This window comes from Paramormyrops kingsleyae, chromosome 4, assembly GCF_048594095.1.
Source record: "Paramormyrops kingsleyae isolate MSU_618 chromosome 4, PKINGS_0.4, whole genome shotgun sequence".
Classification (NCBI taxonomy): domain Eukaryota; kingdom Metazoa; phylum Chordata; class Actinopteri; order Osteoglossiformes; family Mormyridae; genus Paramormyrops; species Paramormyrops kingsleyae.
The window spans coordinates 31,866,766-31,888,600 of record NC_132800.1 but is presented as its reverse complement, the minus strand read 5'-3'; the positions used below and the strand labels follow the sequence as shown (position 1 = coordinate 31,888,600).

The 21,835-nt window shown below is 45.4% G+C and overlaps 1 protein-coding gene and 1 long non-coding RNA gene across 2 annotated transcripts in view; one reads left to right on the top strand and one right to left on the bottom strand.

The window, feature by feature from the left end:
- The window catches only part of basp1 (brain abundant, membrane attached signal protein 1), a 31,669-nt gene that overhangs the window by 1,112 nt on the left and 8,722 nt on the right, over window positions 1-21,835 (bottom strand). The window lies entirely within an intron of this gene.
- Window positions 9,685-10,765, top strand: LOC140589047 (uncharacterized). Its single transcript, XR_011990235.1, has 3 exons — window positions 9,685-9,874; window positions 9,971-10,102; window positions 10,528-10,765. It is a non-coding gene; the product is annotated as an uncharacterized lncRNA (long non-coding RNA).

The following is a 21,835-nucleotide window of genomic DNA, read 5'->3' as shown; positions in this document are numbered from 1 at the left end:
AATCCGAGTGATTTCATTTTTTGGAAAGCTGGCCGTAATTTCAGACTGAATCGATTAAAAGGTGACTAACAGGTATACTGTAGCATATTGTTTTCGCAGATTTCAGCCAAAGCAGGCTTTTGCAAAAGGGATAAGTTGCTAAAGTGCATCCAGTAATGGCGACTGCAAAGAGATACGTCCCTGGGTTACTCAGTTTTAGCGGAAAACAAAATCCCACGTAGAAATTGTGTAAAGGCTACGGATCAGATCACACAGTCCTGTAAACTGTGTAAGCAGTACAGGACGTTGAGGCTAGAGCTGCCAATGGCTTTCAAACGGGCATTGCTGTTACTATGGCAACGCCAATGCAAAATGGCCGATTCATGTCAAAAAAACCTGCAGGATGTGAATTGGATTTTTCCAGGCCGATCATACGTGTGTAAGTCCAATTCACAATGACAGAATGGGGCCCTAGCTTAGATCTGAAACACCTTGGGCACGTGGGAAGACATTTTGAAAAGGCACGGCCGCAAAGCTGCATGTGTGGGTGAGTGCCAGCGCGGCCAATCTGTCTCCAGGAAACCGGCGGGCATTTGGCACCTGGGTGGTGACGGCTTTATTGAACCCGTGGGGTTCGCCGGAAGAGGGCACACAATCGCGATGGATCATTCTGGGTTTGCGATGGCACTACTTTAGGATTCGGAACAATGACCAAGTAGGGGGTCCGTCTGCGTGTGTCGCGGCACGGAACACTAGGGGTGGCAGACTGCCAGCTAGGGGGGGGCTCAGGAGTCAGTGCCACCGAAGACGCAGGTACCAGGATGATAATGAGCGACCCCCTCCCTGGTTGGGCTCAGTCTGCTCTTTGCCCCTGGGGTGTACTGAGAAGCTAAGCTAAGCTAAAAGCTAAACTAAGGGAGGCTGAGATACACCTGCAAGCACAGAGCCTCCTCATCACACCCCAGCACGTCACTCCAACGTGCAACAGCTCCGCGCTATAGTGTATAGTGCGGCGTTGCCACGGCGACGTCCTCGGCTGAAATGCAACTGGTGAAGTACTGGGTCTGAGATGCATGCAGATCCCCGGCCAGACTGACACAGGAAATGAGGAGGAGGATGTTTGACCGTGATCACATCTTTCCTGGCCCCATGTGCTGAGCAGGCCTCATGGTCCACTGACACCACAATATCCTCTGTGTGGCCAGGGCAGCGGGCCGAAGGCTTGGCAAGGCACCAAGGGCCCGGGCTCATGAGGGTAAGAAGGCAGGGAGCTAAATCTGTCTGGATACAAGCGGGCACCCCACACACAAAATGGGCCAGACTGAAACAGCTATAACAATTTGCCAGGAGAAAACTGTGTTATCCTCTGGTGTGTTACCCGGCACATCGAGGGTCTTTTAACTTGTGCGAAAATGCTGGATCCCTACTGCTTCACAATCTCCACGACAAATATGTCTACCTGTCCAGTGGACGTGAGATTTTATTCAGGCATTCAGCTGGCAACTAATTTTAAGAATTAAGAGCATGCAAATGTTTGTTTCTCTGCTCTAGAAGGGTATCACGTTTTCAGTTATGGAGGTCCATGGCTTAAAGTTCTTATTTTGGCCTTACTGGGGTGCCATAGTCACCGAGGGCAACCGCATTCACGGAGCTCACATTGCAAACACACGCTTACAAGACCACAGGTCGAAGACTCCCCTTACAGAAGGAAGCTGAAGGATGGCTTCCTGGACTTGCTGACTCAGAGCCTCCATTGCAGCCCGACAATGCAGGCTAACCACACCAAAGTAAGCCAACGGTCGCTGACCATGTGAAATGGATCAATGCTGCAGCTTTTAAGCTCCGGGGTAGACAGGGTGAGCGGTGGGAAAAGACTCATCGTGGATAACGACATGCAGCAGGAGGAACGGATGCAGGCCGGAAGGTCACTATGAGGTGCAGATACGACACGAACCAGACACTTCCACTTAGAACAAAGTCTGTTCCGCTTTTGAGACAATTAGAACAATGTGCGGGCATCTGAATAGATATTCTCTAATTAAACAGACAATACAATACAGTGTCTGCTGTTTTAATTATATGTACTGAGAGACAGGAAGTGGGGAAGGTGCATTTGTTGGATGAATTGAAGTTGGATCCTTCACCATGTAGGGACATTGATCTCTGTGCACCAGACAAACATGGAAGGCCAGTGTGAGGAGGTCACAGAGTAGACAGAGCGGACAGAGAGGAGGGTTAGGGTTAGGGTTAGGGTACCAGGAAGTAGACCAGGAAAACAAGGCCTGAGTGACACTGACAGAGACGTCAATCGGACAGAGGCTAGTTTTGCTACACATCAAATATGTCACAAAGAGGAAAGTAAACTGCAATAAAACATGTAGACCGAAAGCAGTCTTAAAGAAGTTGATGCTAATTAAAGGAATGTCGTAAATGACCGGGTTATGCAGGGCCGCTAACAAACCTGATGCTGACTAAACATCCAGCCAATGTGCTGAACTAACATGGAATGCCTTCGGGTTCAAAGGCGAGATCTATTAGCTATTGATCGCAACAAACTGGCTAATTGATCTGCCATTCGGCGCAGAACAATGAGCCCGTATTGATCATTCGCAGCGTGTTTAGTAAATTTTTCATTCGCATTCTACGAGTAAAGTAACACGCAATATATTACTCTGATGTGTAGCGAGTCGCTGAAATACGGGAGCTGCATTGTGTTGGCAGATTACGACGATGGATTTAAATAGACATTATTCTCTCTGCAAGAACCACATATTTCACTTTTCCAGCTTCCTTGAGTCAAACAGGAACAGAAATATTATTTGTCTTGGTAAACAATCACTAAGGCAAATAATTAACCTACGATGAGATAAGTGCAAGAGCAGATTGAGCATTTCCTGATGGGTTTTCAGGTCGGTAAGATGACAAGTAAATGGTACAATGACTAAGACACCAAGAGGGACAATAGTGTCTTTGTCTGCCGAGTTAATGTGTATAAAGTACAGTCTGACCCAATGGCGGTTTGCATATTTCAACATTGATTAACAGTATTGTGCAAGTTACTGAAAGTTAGTAATTAGTTACAGTTACTAGTTACTTCATTCAAAAGTAATTCAATTATCTTACCAATTACTGTATATAAAAGTAATTAGTTCTTAGGGAAAGTAATTTTGCATTACTTCAGTTCCCTTATTAATGCATATACTCCCAGCACACATATGTTGCTAGATTAAGTTCAAAACATTGTTCAATTATTGCACTCCATTTAGGCCTATTAACAATATTTAAATAATAACATATGCGAACTTGTGTTTCGGCAAGCACATTTTTTTTTTCAATCACTTTGCTTTAATCATTTCAGTATAACTGCCAGACCTATTAGTAGTTCTATCATGTTGCCAATATTTTAAATAACTTCTAATCAGTTAAATTGTTTGTTTGGTATCTGGTTTTAAACAGCATGACTACATGCGGGATATACAGAACAAATCTACTGTATAGTATAAAAATGCATGTAGTATAACCCTATTGTGGGTTATATAGCCTAATAATAACAGTAAGATACATGTTGCAGTCATCTCATTAACATCGTATTACTGTTGCAGTACATCGTGCAGACACTGGGGGAATGTCAAATCAACATTTGGTATTGTTGTATCTGTGACGTTGTGCTAGTGGCTAGATACCGATAGAGGCATTGTGCCTATACATGTGTGCTGTCTGGGTAGTTATATCATTTTAGTGTTGCTGCTGTGACATGGCGAGTGTCAAATTTTATCTGTCACTGTACCTAATATCACCCGTTCATTGCACCACCGTAACGTCGAGTGACATTAGATCATAAGCAGGAAAAGTCTGCTTTTGCCCATTAATAATTTCACGCGAGACAAAAGTAACGAGTAATGAGCCTATTTAAATTTCGGTATTTTAATTGTGGTATTTAATTTGAAAAGGTAATTAGCTACATTACTTTTACCCGCCAAATATAGTGGGATGATAATAATGTGTTACTTTGTAACACGTTTCTACCAATACTATTGGTCAGTGGCCTGCCTCCATCTTGAAATTTCAAGCCCCCTCTCTCTTACGCTGATCTAGAACAGATTCCCCTTACGAGCAGATTCCTCTGCCCTATTTTACCCCATATATAAACTATCACAAATATTTCAGAAACACTTCAACAGAAAAATCAGACGCAAACACAATCTCGCAGATAACATCGGACAGTTCCGAGAAGTTTTAAATGGGGATTAAGCGTGAGTTAATGAAGCTATGACATTCTGTACACCTATTCAACACCCAGCCCCAGACTATAACAAAAAAACTGCTTATCAAAAAATTAAACTGTCAACAAAATACCTGCAAATGAAAGCTGGGGGGGAAAAAAAACATAATTTAAACCTTAATAGGAACGTCTCTCTTTTATTGTGCAGACGGCTGCAAAAAGTTATAGAAATGAGGAGATCCTAACTGTGGCCAATAATCTGTTTTTATGTCACTGGAACCCTCACACATGGTGGCATCATGCCGGATGTGGCTCTGGGAACCATAAACGATGCCGACCAGGAAATCTGGACTTCCCGTTCCTACATTCGGCACGGAGGGTTCCAGGCCCAAGGGATGAAAGCTAGACGAACGGGCCCAGAAAGCGCATAGGGGAGAACGTCAACCGTCGCAGGCAAAAGCGGCGGCATCCAAGGCCGCGAGTCAGAATGCATGGAACAGACCTCTGAACATTACATCTGGCAAATGGCTCACGCGAGCACAAGCTCAGACATCGGGAGGATAGAATGTTAACAGATAACATCTCGGGCACCCGAAGAATCCCGCCATGCACGCCGAACGCACAGAACCAGACACAGAGCTGCACTCTGTAAAAACTGGATAAAGGGAGCAAACAGGGGCAAAGTGAGCTGGTTTTTCTCTTTTTTTTTCCACTTAGATGCTACTGGGATGAAGTCTCCATGGCAACGGATGAGGATCCCAGCAGGCGGCGCATGACGACGCAGGTGATTTTCCTGCAGATCGCTGAGAAGCGTGCCAGCGCAAAGCAGATCCTTCTGTTCCGCACAAAATCCCACATCATATGCATATTTGGTATAGGTGTAAGCAGGGGGGTGCGGGGAAGGGGGGGGAAGTCTGCTGTCGTGGGTCAATGCAAAGAAATAGGATTCGGCTGTGGCCATCGGGAATAAAATTTAAAAAAATGCATTTCAAGTTCTACAATTTAAATTAAAAATGTATGTTAAAAGAATGTTAGGCTGGTAAAGTCGTTCAGTGTGGAGTTCTACTGCCTTAAATATGCAGGGTTGGGAGTTTGAATCCCCTTATCTTCGTGGATGGATTTTGTATGTCCTCTCTGTGTCATGAAGGATGTGTAAACACGTGTGTGTCCTTCCTGGGTGACCCTCTGCTTTACGCCCTGTGAATCCAGGGATCCACTCTAGGCTAAATAAGACCCAGTACTGGGTAAGTGGTTTGGATATCGATGAAAGTAATATATATTAAATATGTTTACATATTGATTCATTACTTGGTAGACATCAAATAAGAGGCAGGCAACAGAAAATCATTCCTCCACAGTATGGAGCCTGTTACGTTGTGTCAAGGAGCTCAACATCTCCATTATAACACATCTGTCATGGCTATGCTGGGAATGTGTGCAGTAAATCAACAGAGCAAACCAATAAAAGCCAGATACAGGCGTGACAGCCAAGGCCTCGCTTCAGAGATCTGACGGTGAGTTTCCTCGTCTCTTCAGCACCTCAGGAACTAAATATCTGATAAGATGTGTATTAATGTCTGATTACATTGCTAGTATTCTTGTTGAATGATCTGTTCCACTCAAAGGAGTTTTGAACTAACTTTCATTTGCATATTAAAATCACATGCATACTGACAAAACTTGAAAAATACACCAAATGAGACTCAAGCCAACATGGGTTTATCAACGAGTAGCCAACCTTATTGGGAAAGAAGTTATTTTGTATCGCCTGCATGGGGGTGTGAGCAGACCCTAGCTTGGAGACTGGAAAAATAGAGCAGAAAATCTGGCACACTGGCGAAGTGCTGAGACACTGGGTAACGCAAAGCATTCTGGGAGCTAGTCGACGAGCAAGAATAACTTTAACTCCAGTTCAGAATTCAGTCTCAGGCCGTCTCCTAATCAAATAGAAATTCTAAAAAAAAGAACGAGACCATGTCTGATTATAAACGTTTAAATTTGGGCAAACGCAACACATTCGTAACTAGTTACTGTACCAGCTACTGCCAGAGAACATCTAAAGAACTTTACAGAATTGTCACATTATGAATTCATTGATTCCCTCATCAGCTCTACTGACAATATACTGTAACTGCTTTGCCTTCATTTTATACATCAAGAGACTAAGACACAACGTTGTCTACTGATGCAATGGGCATCCATTAAATTACTCTTTTTACTAGATGAATAGTGACCAGCCTTTTTCCATATCAAATGTCATACTTTAGGCTTCATGTATGTTCAGCTAAGGCTCAAACGTTAGTCCAGAGATGCCAAAAGAGGAGAGTTTTGCTTACAGTCCAGGCAAACTGCTTGTCTAGCCAGAAAAGGCATTGGAACACAATTCATCAGTAGTTTAGAAGATCGATTCCCAGGCCGAGTTGGATGGTGAAACCCTTAGTTGGGAATTAGTATCGACCCAACGGTTGTGTGTGGGGGGATGGGTTCAGAAAGGTCAACAGATAGGTAACTATTAACCCAGTTAAAGGATGTTTTTAGAGAATAACCATAGAACAATTTACTGCAATCTTTTTGACTTGGATGGCCCATGGCGAGAGCTTCTCGTGGCCTGTTTCACAGAAGGGGGTGGTGCCTCAGCGAGAGCAGGGAGGGGTAATGCATGTCCTGACAGACTGGGACCACGACCTCCTCAGGCACGGATGAAGAGCGCCGGCGGCCAGGCCCAGGAGCCAAAATGGCCACAACTTATTTAAATCCATGAGTTCTGGAACCTTCCATTTCGGCTATTCTCTTTCAGTCAGCAAATAGGAACCGTACTGCTGGTCCTCTGGTACAGAGGAGGTGATCTGGATCTCCCTTGCGATGGAAAAGTGGCCCGCAGTGGGCTTGCCTTCAGTTCTGTGCGAACCCAGCTGTCACAGCCATCTCTGGTAATTATAAGCTTTAATCAAAGGTCAGCGTAAAGAGAAATCTCAGCCATTAAAGCAATATGATAATAACCTAGATTTTGCTAAAGTACCACATCTTTACACAGACATTCATGCTCCATTAATCCGATAGGGAAATTAAATTGGTGATATATGATATATGTTAGCTTGGACACCAAAATAACAAAGGGATTTCATAACATTCTGATCTGCCTTTTCCTCTCCACACTGCACCCACGAGGGAGTTACTCAAAGTCAGCTGCAAAGCAAAATCATTTCAAACTGGATCACAGCCCACCTACCCCAAGAAACACGTTAACATCTTTAATCAAGCTACTTAACACCGTATGCGACTTAACAAAGGCATCCAGGGAATGAAGTGTATGTACTTATTACACAATTACTGAGTCTCTCCCCCCCCCCCCCCAACCCGGTGCTCGTATTATTTTCAATATATTAATTAAAGGGTTAGCCAAGACACAAAGGTTTGCCAAGGCAAAATTGAACTTCGCTCACATTTGTCATTGACTTATTGATTACAGTTATTATATAATGCATCCTATCATAATGCACTGAGTTAAATATTGTATTACAAATGGGTCGGTTGGCTTTTAGAGAGACTTCATGTATAATTTAGACGTCAAACAATTTTGCCGACGACAAGATATTGGACACGTTACTCTCTCCTGTTAATAACAGCACATAAATCCCACGGCAGGCGCGCCATGTACTGTATCTACATTCGCCTCGTAGCTATTCAGACATTACGCAGAAAACGCGAAACAATTAAAAGCATGCTAGCTGAACCACATGCTATTTCACAGCTTCATCAATAATGATTTAAACAGCCTTGAGATTAAATTAATGAAAGATACATGAATATTAAATGCATCCTGACATGCGTTATATCGTTATAATTATATTGAGCAATTAAGTAATTATTTAGCGAATTTTGGTCAATGTATACTCATATACCCAAAGAGAATTACAACAATACTCACGAGTACTTTGAGTATGCAATTTCATAGTGATACTGAGGCCAATTAAAGGCTATCATCTTGCAGGATGTAATGAAGTTACTCCTGTCTCCGAGGGTCTGCATCGACCCGTTAGCATCTCTATCAAGGGGTCAAGCCCTTGCTCCTAACCCTTCGGCACTGACACCTATGACGGACGCCACAAGATGGCGGGATTAGCGATCGGTGGCTGTCCGCCATCCGATACGTGGGAGACGACACGCTGTCACGCGGCGATCAGCTTCCCCAGGGATTCGCTGTGCCAGAAGGGGCCAGATGAACTCGTACCGCGAGCGCAGGTGTCTGATCTGCGCGGATCCGCCGTCTAATTTCTCTGGACTATGGGGCAAAATGTAGAACCCCCTCCCCCCATTTTATTGGCTTATCAGACTCCCCCCATCCTGATTCCTAGCACCATTTCTCAGGCTTCATTTACGCAGCTGAATTTTTATTGAGGTATTTCAGGATTACCGGGGCCCCAGTCTGCAGCTACTGTGCTTCTTAAAAATCATTTCAGCAAGGAAACCCTCCAGGCGCAGGGAAAATTAGTTTTTTTTTTCCCTTCTCAGCTCATAATTATATCAAGTCATGAACGAGGCAGAGACTGAAATTAACCACATTCATCTGAAAACTCAACAAGCTCGACATCTAAAACTGTGGAGCTCAGGCGCACTGGAAAAGGACATCTGGTGGTTCAAACTGGGAGCTTGCAAACTGGGTGATATGCACTGACCTAATTATTAAAGCATGACATGACTTAGCTGTTTGACATTCTTCATATAATAAAAACATCAATCCATCTTCCGTAATTGCTCGCAGTTAACTAACTGCTGGCTGCTTCCCGCTCAGAGGGTCACGGTTACCTGAAAACCGACTATGAATTAACAAATTGCACGGATTACTTGGATTACTTCATAGCTCAGGAATAACTAATTGCAAATATATCCATACTATTTAAGGTGCATAGTAATTTCAACCAAACGATTGGTTGGAAAAGATGAAGGATAAGGTGAGACGACTTTCTGTCTGTTGCATCTGAGATGTGGGACAAATTAAGATAACAGCTACAACAAGGCCCAAGTCTGTTAAGACACTGTGAGCCTCTTCTCATTGCAGAATTGCCTATTGAGCTGGACCGGCTGAGGGTAGAGACAGCCAAGTCAAACAGTCGTTGCCTTTATTGCTTGCTAGTAGAGTGAGATTTATGCGCTCCTGAAAGTGGCCCACCAGCAGGGGGGGTCGGCACCTCCGGCCGGCTGGATCAGCGGCTAATTTTACGCGGCGGCAGCATCGCAGCAAAATGTTTCATGTGACCGTCTCGGGTCCAATCCAGCGGATCGACCCGTCGGGTCGGCCAATCCCCATCTCTGAAAGGTACGACTGTCATTTAGCATCGCAGCTCTGCGTGCATCTCTAGTTAGTGTTATTCAACGGCGGCAGACGGGCCAGATGCAGATTCCATAGCCAGCGTGTCATTTCCGGGGGGGGGGAATGCGGACTCTGAAGATTCCAAAGGGGGTGCCAAATGATGACAGTAGTCAGGGGCAAATTAAGACTATAGTCATTAAAATGTTTTTTCTTGCCTTTGCCCTCCTCGACTATTCCAGAACTGCAACAGATGTAGGCAGGGAACCAAGACGTGGACAGACGCTGTCCGTCCTACCTCCTCAAAAAAAAACCACTCTATCAGCTGAAATGGTTCCCAGTATGCTGTGTGTCTCCTCTTTCCGGTAAACATCCCTGTTTCTGCTATTTTAATGCAGATCTTGCAAGCTTTCAATGTCATGAAGAAATTTCAATGCCCTTTAAAGACTTTTCTTTTTAAGGTTGCCTGCTTGTGCACTCTGTAGTTCAGCAATTGGCACATGGTCTCCGTAACCAGGATTTCTGCTCCAAAGCTACGTGAAGAACAAGCTGCACTCTTAATATTACCATAATAACAGCATCGTAAATACCAGGCAAGTCAATTGCAATGTGGGGATGAGGTAGATCGTCCTGCTTCTTAAGGATTGTGGTCTCTGGTCTGATAAATTTTCAACCACGCTCACTCTCCACACTGCCAACATTACATTTTATAAGTATGTGTTCAGGCAAAGGGGTACTGGTTTTTAAAGGGGATGTTCACATTCAGCACACTGCCTTTAAGGAGAGGATCAACATCTTATGGCATGAAAAGCAGGGAATTTTTTAAAAACAGCATGGTTGAGTCACAGATGTCACGCGCGGCAAAAGCTCTTCCCACATTGCCGCCGTGCCAGGAAGAGTAAAAGAGGAGAAAGCCACAGACATGAGATTATATGAGTCCATTTATTATACAGCTATCCAGTGAAGCCAGAGGCTCTTGCTCTGAGATGGAGTCCAATACGTTCCCCGTTCCTCCCAGGTTCCAGCAGAGGCTCTCACACCTCCGTCTGACAGAAGACAAGAGGGACTTGATGATAGCCAGATCCTCTGAGGCATCATGCTTCACTGGCAGCAGCTGGTCTGGACTCACATAGATTCTTAATACCTTGCTAGTCTACTAACCCTTTCAGGAACCTGACAGTCCAACGGCAGGCACAAGGTGCCACGCTCTCACTGCCGTTTAGCATCTTGGATAGACTACGGAGGAAGTGTTGCATTTTATGATTAAGGGACGACCTTAATATAACAATAAAAAAATCGATATAAAATAAAATAACTAAATGCGCACATTGTTTGTTTAATGTATGTTCCATTTAGGAATGGCAGATATGAATGAAAAAAGCCGATAAAAAATTGTTTCGTTCCCTGATAATTTTGCTTCAGAAACGATTACGTGACTGATGACTAAAAGATCCGAATATGTGTAAACCAGGCTGCATGATTTAATTCCACTGAAATGGAGTCAATGGCATGAAAGTAGGCGGGGTTTGGCAAAGCAGGCTGGGTCCCGGCCCAGGAACATGTGATCCTGCCAGCCCACTTCTGTATTTCACCCTGTGCGAGTCGCATCAATTGTTCACGCGCTTCTCCAAACAATAATGTCATTCAGGCCAGGGCCCGGAGTGATGCCCCCAGAACCGTGTCCAGAGCTGCCACAGCGCCCAGGACGGGTCGACCGAACCGCAGATGGACGCGGTACCATCAGCCCACAAAGACTCCTCTGCCTTCCCTCGTCCCCCAAAGGCAGGACCGGTGATATACCGTCAATGGCCGTGCAGTGACATACCCCTGATCGCCCATCACCCTTTATTTTATTATCGTATTACCACAGGTGACGGTTCAGAATTAAAGCGATTCAGCCCATTACATAATGACTTAACTGAAATTAAGTTTGGCATGGAACAAATATCTAAACTAAATGTGCCATTCGACCCAATTTGCAATGAATGGTTGGGGGGCATGAGTGGCAGGTGAGGACTATAGAAGCAGAAGCTTCCGGAGAACATGCAATGCGGTGAAGTCAGTGGCTCAGGAGTCACTTTGAGTACTTTGTATGAATACTCAATAAATACTATCAGCTTGGAAGAATACAGAATATCACATAAAATATATGAGACCAGGGCCAGACAAAGGCTGAAGCCCATAAATCAATAAATACTACAATGAATAATACATGCTATCAGTATATACTGTGAACTTGTGTAACACCAAAGTCAGGTTAAATTGAGATTCTGCGCAGCTCGACATTCGTGAGCCACCAATGGAAACCTATGTTTAGTGAGAGTATTTCCCTCTCGCTCTCCATTGCGCCGGAGTATATTTTCTATGACGATTCGCTTTATGACGCCGCTAAATGCAAACGAGTTAGCCGTCCTTTTTGTGGTGCGATACGTCGCATAGCTATTATGATGACTGTAAACATATTTCTGTGCTATTTCATTGTATTTTCATTGTTCTTAGTCATGTGGGGTCAGTGGTTCTCAGTGAAATGCTTTGGATAGTCTGTGCTCTCCGAGACAGATTCATCACTCTGCCACAAGCGGTATGAAGCTCATCGTTTCCCGAACACGTGATCTTGTTAACTTGAGGCATGTTTTACCCCTCATGCCGTGCACTCTTCCACACATCCCGCAATGAGTAATAATGTCCCATGAACCCATTTTTCATAGCTAAATTGAGAAATATAAAATGTAATATTCCTCTGGAGAGGGTTGTAGCTACTTAAAAAGTTTGCTGTCAGATGCTTCTGGGTTCTGAGAGTCTCCAGATCCGCTTCCCTGCGAAATGTTGCTCTGCCGAGCACAAAGGGCTCTCAGCTTTAAAATCGCAGTAACCTATTTGTATTATAGATAAAACAATGACCAATTACTACTTGTTTTTTCCCCCCTCGCTAAGGTGTCTGCGAGGTTTCGGCTGGGCCGCTCGATAGCCAATTATCTGACGGCTAAACAGTTTGAAACGTGGCGATCTTTTTCTCCCTGCCTGCACACAGGAAGAGAGTCGTCAGCTCCTGTCACAGCCTGCCGCTCTTCGGACACTAATTAGACTCCGTTTTAGCCTCTGGGTACTCCTCCCAAACCGACGTGCCAGGTGCACCATATGTGGAGGGCATGTTTTCGTCCAGTTTCCAGAAGAACTGGCATGATTTTCTTATCTGCTCTGCTTGCATTCCACTTGGGGACTTATCCACGTAAATTTAAAGCTCATGTTTTTATCCCGAGGGCATTAGTCATACACTTTCCAAATACTCGACCACAGACGATACTCAACGTTCTGCTGTTTCTTAGTCCATAGGGTAAATTTTCCGGCTAATTTTCACCCACTTCTTGAGCTCTTGCCTTATTTATCATTATCAAGAAATTCCTCCCTATTGCAAGTAAACAGAACCATACAGAAATGCATTGAGTGACTCCAAGATAAATCAGGCTGTGTTTGAGAAGTATTCAAAACACTCTGAAAGTCTAACTATGCCAAACACCAACATAAGGAACTAATATTTAACTTGCACTCTTAAGAAGTACTTTCGACATATTTAACAAGTAAGTCAATGATTGTCTAAGATTTAAGCACAATAAGATCGTTTGAGAGGTGCACCTGGAAGGAGAATCCTTATAGAAATATAAGAACAAGGAATGAAAGCGGAACCCGCATGTGTTTGTTAACGATTCGGCCCGAAAACGCTGAGAAGCTGCAGGGAGGCCTGCAGGGTAGGAGTTGAGTAAATAAATGTAAATGTAATTCCGCACTGGCTGCACAAACTGGAAGTTGTTTAATAAGTTATTGCTGAATGATTATTCCTTCAGCGGTTACTTCAAAAGGTAAATTCCTGCAGCAGATTAAAGTCGATGTTTTACACGGCCGGAGAACAGGAGCCGGCAGCTTCAGCCCCCTGACAGAAAGGCAACCATCTGAGTAACAGGCTTTGTGTGCAAAGGCTCCATGATGCAGTGGTTTGCAGCTCCGCCGCTGTCCGTCAGGTTTGAGGAACACCTCAGCCACCTCCGCTTCATTATTCCGGAATATATCAACGGTATTTTACAGAAGTAAATTCAATACAGACATGACACACATGAGGAACTGACTAAAAGTTCTACAAAGTTTAGAAATCAGGGCCTTTGAAATTATTGACTCAGTGGCCAAGTACCAGATACGCAGCTGGAAGATGGATGGATAGATGAATGGATGAAGGGATGGAGGGATGGCTGGTGGATGGATGGTTCAGCAGGCTAAGCCTCTGTGTCTGTGATCAAAAAGTCAGCAGTTCAAGTCCAACTTGAACTTTTTCACTTTTCACTGGCTGAGCATGAAGCAGTGCTACACACCTCAAAGTGATGGGAATCCAGTGCCCTCACTGCCTGATGCATGAAGCAGTGCTGCACTGCTGAGGTCACTTAAATGATCTCCTCCCCAGCACTGGCAGCTTGTCGCTGGGATTTCAGCGCCACTTTGTAGCTGAACACAGGCTGATTCTGAAGATGCCGAGCATCCCTGAGAGGGTTCAGCAGTGTGGGCGACCTAATTGATGTATACAGTGCAGCTTTCAGCTGCGCTCATCGACTGAGACTGGCCAGGACCTCCCGCACGAAGCCTGCCTCAGGTCCCTGCGGTGGCCCCATACATTACATCTGCTCCCCAACACAAATTACCACTAACAGCATCTTCTCAACCGACCATGAAGCCCACATATCAGTTAATGCCCACGCATCACTGCACTTATAAGATGTTTCAGCTTCTACTGGATAGCAGGGTAGGTAAACGACAAAGCCGCCACTTATAAGGACGCCGTTGAAGATTCTTAAAAATGCAGAAAACGGGGCACTTAAGGACGCGGAGTGCAAAACCATTCTTCATCTGTGTTGACAAAGTACTTACATAACTGGATCTGGTTTTAGATTCATCATAAGTACACTGGAAAAAGTCAACAAGTATTTAAAAACGAAAGAATGTTTGTTTGGACATACCAAGTGCGTGCCAAGCGGCCTTCCTACCTCAGCGTGATATCTGCTCCAGCTATTGGCTACGTACTTGTTGACTTTGTCATGAGGGCCTTCACACATTAATGGCCCCAGCAGGAGATCTGCACAGATTCTACTTGGTGATGCTGTAGATGAATTTAATGATGCAGTGCATTCCTTAGATAACGCCGCTCGGTCTCCCGTCTCTGACATCACGGGCCGTATTCTGCAGTCAAGCCACGGCGGCTGATTTCCCCGGTTTCTCAAATTCCACTTTAACGTGACAGCTACGTTGTCTTCCCACAAGGAATTAAAAAGCACTCAATGAAAAATTCCAATTTAAGGCATATATCTGACACCAAAGGACCAGCCGACTAACCCATTCATCGATTAATTTAAGCGGGGATGGATGTCAGCTCACTGTTTTGATCGCTTAATCGATCACCAAATAAAATGTGTCAGTTCAAAGGCCACACGGCTTGGTTGAATGGCTAATTTCTATGCAGGAGAACAACAAAATGTTGCTTCTTATGAGCACTTAGTCAGAGAAGAGAGTGCAGGGGACATGAAAGGCCAACAGCAGACAAGGTCTTTCTGCAGTTAGGGGCGAAAGCCCGTAGCAAGCAGGGAGCAATAAATGTCACAGAAGATCTTCCATCCTCAACTCCTCGTCTTCACTTTAGATTCCCAGTCGACGTCTTAAGGGAGAGAAGGGCATGTTACACAACACAGGACCTCAGAATTACAACAGAAAGCCAAAGGCAAGGAGGGGCATTTCAAGAAATTTTATTTTGAGAGCTGTTCCTTCGCTAATGCCGATGTGAATTTCGTGTGCCCGGAACCTTCCGGGGGTTGACAGCAGAGTTAGCGCAGTGCTTTTTGGGCTGTGCTATCTGGGCGTATTCTAAAATGTTCATATGTGCCTCTTTCTTTTCATGTGAAATCCCCGCTCATGTAAAGTATGGACCCTGCACAGGACCAACAAGTATGGAAAATGGATGGATGGATTGATGGATGGATGGATGAGTAAAGTATGGAAACAAACTGAGGGCTGTTCACCATGGCATGGAGTATACCTGTGGGGAGCCCCACTGTGAAAATAAATCCCTTTAAAACGGGGGCACGATGTGCACTAACCCCTTTAGTAAGCTCACCTACTGTATATAAGAACTTCACACCTACCTACAAAGCTGAGTCTCATTTTAGAACGTTTCTGCGGCATGTGTCACCCTTTAACTGGGGTGCTTCTGGACCTGCTGCCTCCCCCCGGCCCCCCACTCCGGCTTTGACCGTCTATGTGAATAACGCGCCCCCCCCCCCCCACCCGAGCAAATAAATAGCAAGCCAGAAAAAAATGCACTCCTCATACCCAGTCTGTAATTTCAGGTTTATTTTGGAGTTTCTGATAAAGGACAGGCCGCGGGGGAACCTAAAGGCCCGGACAGAAAACACGGGCCATCCCAGCAAGTCGAAACCGATGTGACGGCACCTAATGATATCAACGATAATGTGAGATGCACAGACATGTCGACGGGGGCTGGGTGCAGAGCTGTGCAAAGCTGCGCAGCAGAGAACTTTCTCGCCTGCGGACAGACTCCCACTCCCCATGTCGGGGGCACCTATCCGCACAGCTACCAAAGGACGAGCAGTGCTGAGGGTCAAATATTTTTCCGACGGTTTGTTAAATAGTTGCCTGGATGCTCGTTCTGGGAAATATGTGACCCCTGACCTGCCCAAGTCTTCCATTCTTTTTACACGTAATTGCTTGGATTCAAGGTTGCCATAAAGAAAACAAAAAAAAAAGAAATGCCCTCCCCCTTGAAAGCATAATGTAAACACTGCCAAACACACAGACCCCTGGCTTAAAGGGACCAAACCACCTCGGTGTGTTAACATTGAGAAGCTTCTGCACTCTCACCTATGTCTGCCTCCCTCCATTCCGCTGCCACTACTACTGCCCCCTATAGGTACAGCATTGGTACTGTACTTCACTGCGTTTGCATTTATATGGGGCGTTCCAAAGCTTTGTATTCCCATTCTGGGCTTGAAAAGCTCCTGCTTTGAGGGTGAGCAAAATCAAATCAAGGGGAGAATATTTGCATGTACATGCCACGTATCAGCCGGTCTGCACGCTATGTGTATATATACACAGTGTGGGAAGCGTTATCTATACAGGAACTAAAAAAGTTAAACCTATTGTCACAAAAGTTCCGCTATAGTAAATTCGATCAGAGTGTAACTCCTCAGAGAGGAGGCAGCCAGTTGTCACGGCGACCACAGAACAATGAGGTCATCACTGTAGCCTCGTGCTCTAATTGGCCAGATAGCACTAGGGATGCCAGCCAACACTGTCTGTCCTTTATTTATCGCATTTAGGTAGATATTAATGTCTTTCACGGGAACGGGAAGGTCCCTGCGGCGACATCCCAAGAGGACTTTGGCGTGATGGGCGGAGCAAGCAGTCAAAGGGGGAGGTTCTTGGAAATTGGAAGGAACCGCAGCTGGGATGGCCGAACAACAACCACACACACACACACAAAAAATACTCATCTCATTTGTAGAATCCTTAGTTTATTTTCCATCCTCAATCTCTGAACTTGACCCAAAGAAAAAAAAAACAAAACAGCTTAAAGACAGAGGGCTTTGGCGCACGGTCCAGACTTGAAATAGGGGCCAACTAAATAACAGAAAAATAACAGAAAAGAAACCACTGCAGAGAGGCTCTTCTCTTACGTGCTGGTGAATTTTCCGACGAGCACATAAATACGCAAATCATTTTTAACTCGGCAAATCTGGCGGCCTGTGAACTTCCACATGCAAAAATGCAGAACGGTGCAGACGCAGACTGTTAGCGTAGCATCGGAGACGTAAATACGCTGAGCCGTACACTGGAAAACGCAATTATTTCTTGCAATATTACAATGATGGTATCTCCATAAAAGACCTTCTGAACCAGAAAAAGTCGAACCTATTGTTTATACAAGATAACTAATAATCAACCCACGCAGATATGAGAGTATTCAAATTGCGACAGCCTGATCGTTTGCATAATGAGTCAAGCTCACTGGAACGCGACTGTCGGTGGAACCGGGCCGTCTCCAAAAGCTGCCCCCCCCCCACCTAGGCTGAATGTGTGGGCACTTCCTGAGACCTGCCGAGAGGCAGCCAATCGCCTGAGCCAGAAGGAGTCGGAGGCGGGACTTAAGAAGGCAATTCCTAGATTTCAAAATGAGAGAGACCCAGGGCCCACAGCTGAATGAGGGGCAGGGTAAACGAGGCACGGCCTCGAGCGCCACCGCCGACCTGTTCTCCAGTTGGGTCTTGAAGCCTTGTTGCCATAGCGACCGCGTCGCTTTTATTTCGGAGGGCAGGGCGCTGTAACCCCAGGGTAAAAGTGAATATTCACAAACTTAATTAGCCAAATGAATCAGGTGGCAGCGGCGATGCCTCAGTGTCTTTCCATCTCACGAACGCTCTCTCTCTCTCTCTAAGAGGTTTAATTGAATTACCTACTGATTTCATTAGACAGGAGCACGGCCCGGCCGCGTCCTCTGGGCAGGCTGCTGTCACCGCGTAGACTTTCCGGTGCCGCCTCCTGAGGCGAATTCACCAGAACAAACCACAGCTCTCCGATTCCCATCTGCTCCCACGGTTCCCCTGCGGATTGCCGGGCGGGGACGTGGTTTTCCACGTGGCACGGTAAAAAGGAACACGCATGCTGCATGTTACCCCGTCTGCTGTCGTGCGTCGGGCTTCGGGGCCGTTAGCCGGTCGGACATCTTCACCCGAAACGCGAGAGGCGGAGAGCTGAGAGGGGCCCCACTGTGTACGCGACCTCCCGCCTCCCTGCTGAAGAGTGGCCACTAGGCAAAGCCAAGTCACGTGCCGGGAACACAGCGGGAAAGGGATTTCAAAGACCATCTGCCATGATAAATATATCTCCCTCAGCCTCAGCTCGACCAATGAGGATAACTCCTGAAATAAAGGAATACTGATAAAAGAAAGAACAATAAACCAAAAACTCGCACCCTTGAGATAACGAACAGGACACATTACATGATCTTAGGCTAGTTGTTCCACTATCAGTTAAGTGATAAAACAGTCTTGAAACCATAGTCTCAGATTCTAAGAGTACAAATTATTGGGACCTGGTGTGACTGTTATTTCACTTCCAATAAACCGCCCCGCCATCTAATTGGTTATTGTCTTTCTCTAAAAGGTCTTCATGAAGACACGGTCCCAGAAGCTGGCGTTGGAGCTATCGGTCGATGTCGTCATGATTTAGGGGAGTTGTAAAGGGAAAAAAACGGAGTGACTAAATCCTCACATTGCTGTCCACTTCAGGATTGGAGACACCCAGCCGGCACCCTTACGGCGTTCAGAGGGTCTTTCCTGGGTGTCTGTCACTCAAGGCGGCCATGACTAATGAGCTCTAGAGTCTTACGCAGGATTAGCACTACGGATAGGCCCAGCTAATGCTAACGGATCTGCTCTCTGCAGCCATGCGGTTGAGCAGCATGCATGTACCCTGTGGCCACGCATCTGAAGAAAATGCGAATCCTTGCCAGCGATGTCACACATTTGAACTGCTGAAGGAAACATGACTGCCGCCCATAATTTGCATGATTCTTGTGGGGGAAAAAAGCACATACTGTGATACCTAAATTTATTGTCGCGCCTTTAGTGATAACAGAGGTCCTCGGGGTAATTGGGAGACTAGAGAGTATGTACCTGTGCTTCGTCGAATTTTGGTGATTTATCGCACACTTGCTGATTACGATAAATGCCCGAAACTGGAGCAATTACGATAATCACCGGCAGAAGCTACACAAAGGACTTCATGAGGCTACAGTAAAGGATAAACCTCACAAGCAAGAGTAAGTCTTAGGATCAAATCAATTAAACGGAAACTTGTTTGATGATAACATTGTCATTTAAGCCCTCAGCGTGGTGATGTTGAAGGGTGTCAGCCTCGGTGACTGGCCACCCGATATCTCCGCCAGCAGGATCTGCGTTGGCTTTAACGGCACCAAGCAGGGTAGGGGCTGTCTAATGGAGCCCGGTGCTGTCCACCCCACAGCAAAATGGCGATTATCTCCTACCACAAACCCAGCAGCCCCCAACCAGCACGGCGTCCAGATGCCGAGGACCCTCATTCCCGACGGCGCACCTGTCGCCTCAGTTCGGCACTTACCGCACGGAAAGCGATCCATCTGAGATCCGTGGACCCAAAGAGAATTCGGGAGGTTGACCTACCAGTTCCAGTAATCATAACAGGAAGTGGAGGGGGGGATATGGACCTCTGAGGTGTTCATTATGGAGAAGGGTTATGAGCCAGCAGCTGCTCCAATGTGAGGCTGCTCCTGCACCCCCCCCCCCCCCAGTGGCTGCTGTTCTCTCCCTGCTCCATCACAGACAGCAAGCAGACAGAGAATTCCTCAAATCCCTCCCACGCACATCGCCGTGGAATTCTCTCTTTGTCCCGCTCGTGGAAGACATGGACATTGTTATTAATCAATCCGAGTTCAGAGGAGAATCGGTCTGCAAATGAGGCTGGGGGGGGTGGGGGAGGGTGGTTGGGATTTGGGGAGCTTAGCAACCACGCACAACTCTGGAGGGGGGTAATACAGAAGAGCTGCATCTTTTAACCTCACAAAATGGATGCTGGGCCAACCAGGAGATCGGCCAATGGGAGTGTGCCGGAGCAGCTCACTGAGTAAGTCAAATATTTATCCACATAGATCTACCACCCCCCCCCCCCCACCCACCCCCCGCCACTGACACGCAGCCTGTATTTTATTACGGCTTCCTGACCGACCCCTGCAGGTCGTCAGCAGATAAAGGCAATGTGCCAGGCAAATGTAGTCAATCACAGAGCCACAGAAAGCCCAAAGCAAACAATCATGAAACATTGATTCTACATTTCTATCTTTACAACAAATACTAATGGCTCAAGTATAATAGCCCTCCGTACAAAACCACCATTCAGATCCTAGGGTATCAATAATAAGCTTTGTCAGAGACGTCATGCTGTATCCTGGCTGAACATCTCAGTAAAGATTTCAAGAAAAACATATTTAATCCGGAGCCAGGTTACAGCATCAGAGTACGGATGTAACATGTGTCAGCAACAAAGCACTTCTTTCGAAATGCATATTAGGTTCCGCAGAAAAACAGTCACTGCAAAAAGAATTAGCTTTGCTCTGAATGGCTGCCTCTGATTCTTCACAACACGGAATCACATTTTCAGACACAATGAACAAATACTTATCAAGCAGCTTTATTTAATTTGATGTTTTGGCACGGTTGGCAGAAAGATAATGTCTAATTTCATTAAATCAAGCCCTGTACCCAAAATTAAAATCAGTAAAAAAAAAAAAAAAACGTTTTTGCAGTAAATACCTGATTCAAAAAGAGTAATATATATATATGCATCACACGCCTTTGGACATAACTGATGGTTTGGAAGATGAGCTGATCAATCACTGTAGAGTGACTAACAGATGCTGAGATAATGCTCTTTGAAATGGGCTTTGTGTGTTTTGATTTTCTGCACGGACCACTTAAAGCCTGCTTACGATGGTATTTCATGGCAAATTACTCATTCGCTGGAGGCAGACTCTGAAAAGCTTATAGAAACCAGAATGTTCATATGAGGTTTTGTGTCATCTAGTAACTCTTATGCACCCATTTGGTGGAGTTGAAATGTTGGTGGCTGATATCCTGTAGGCGTCAATTTGGGTGTTCCAATCTACCCTGCCTTTGTTCCCCATTTTCAGTACAAAATCTCAGAAATCCTGGCTGGCTGGTTGACTTAAAGTCACGCTTGTAGTGCATCTAAACGTTGTAGGTATTCGGCTCCCACAGTGGAGCCATTTAGGCCACATTGAAGATTCAACTTCGAGCTGAATCTTGCCCGGGGTGACCTGTGCCAACCTTCGCCTCTGATGTAACTGGTGGCTCTGCTAGACGTGCACGCTCGTGAAACTCGGGCTATGAAACAGGACACCTTGGCCTCTACTAGCTGCTCATATGGACACAAAAGAAGCGGCGTGCGTACGGAACTTCTCCTTCACTAACTGGCAACCGAGAAAATATGATGCAACATACGTCCAAATCAGGAAAAATATGACAAAACCAAATGACTCTGGTCGGAAATCCATGCTGAGGTGCTTCATGGTTTCAAATAATGTAACAGTTCAACATGACCAAAATGGAAACAATTCTCAGTAAATATACAGCAGCTGTTTCTTTGTTACGATATTTGCAAATATTTTGGTTACTGTATGGTAATGTGTTCCTTTTAATAGCTTGGAAATAAATGGCTGTATG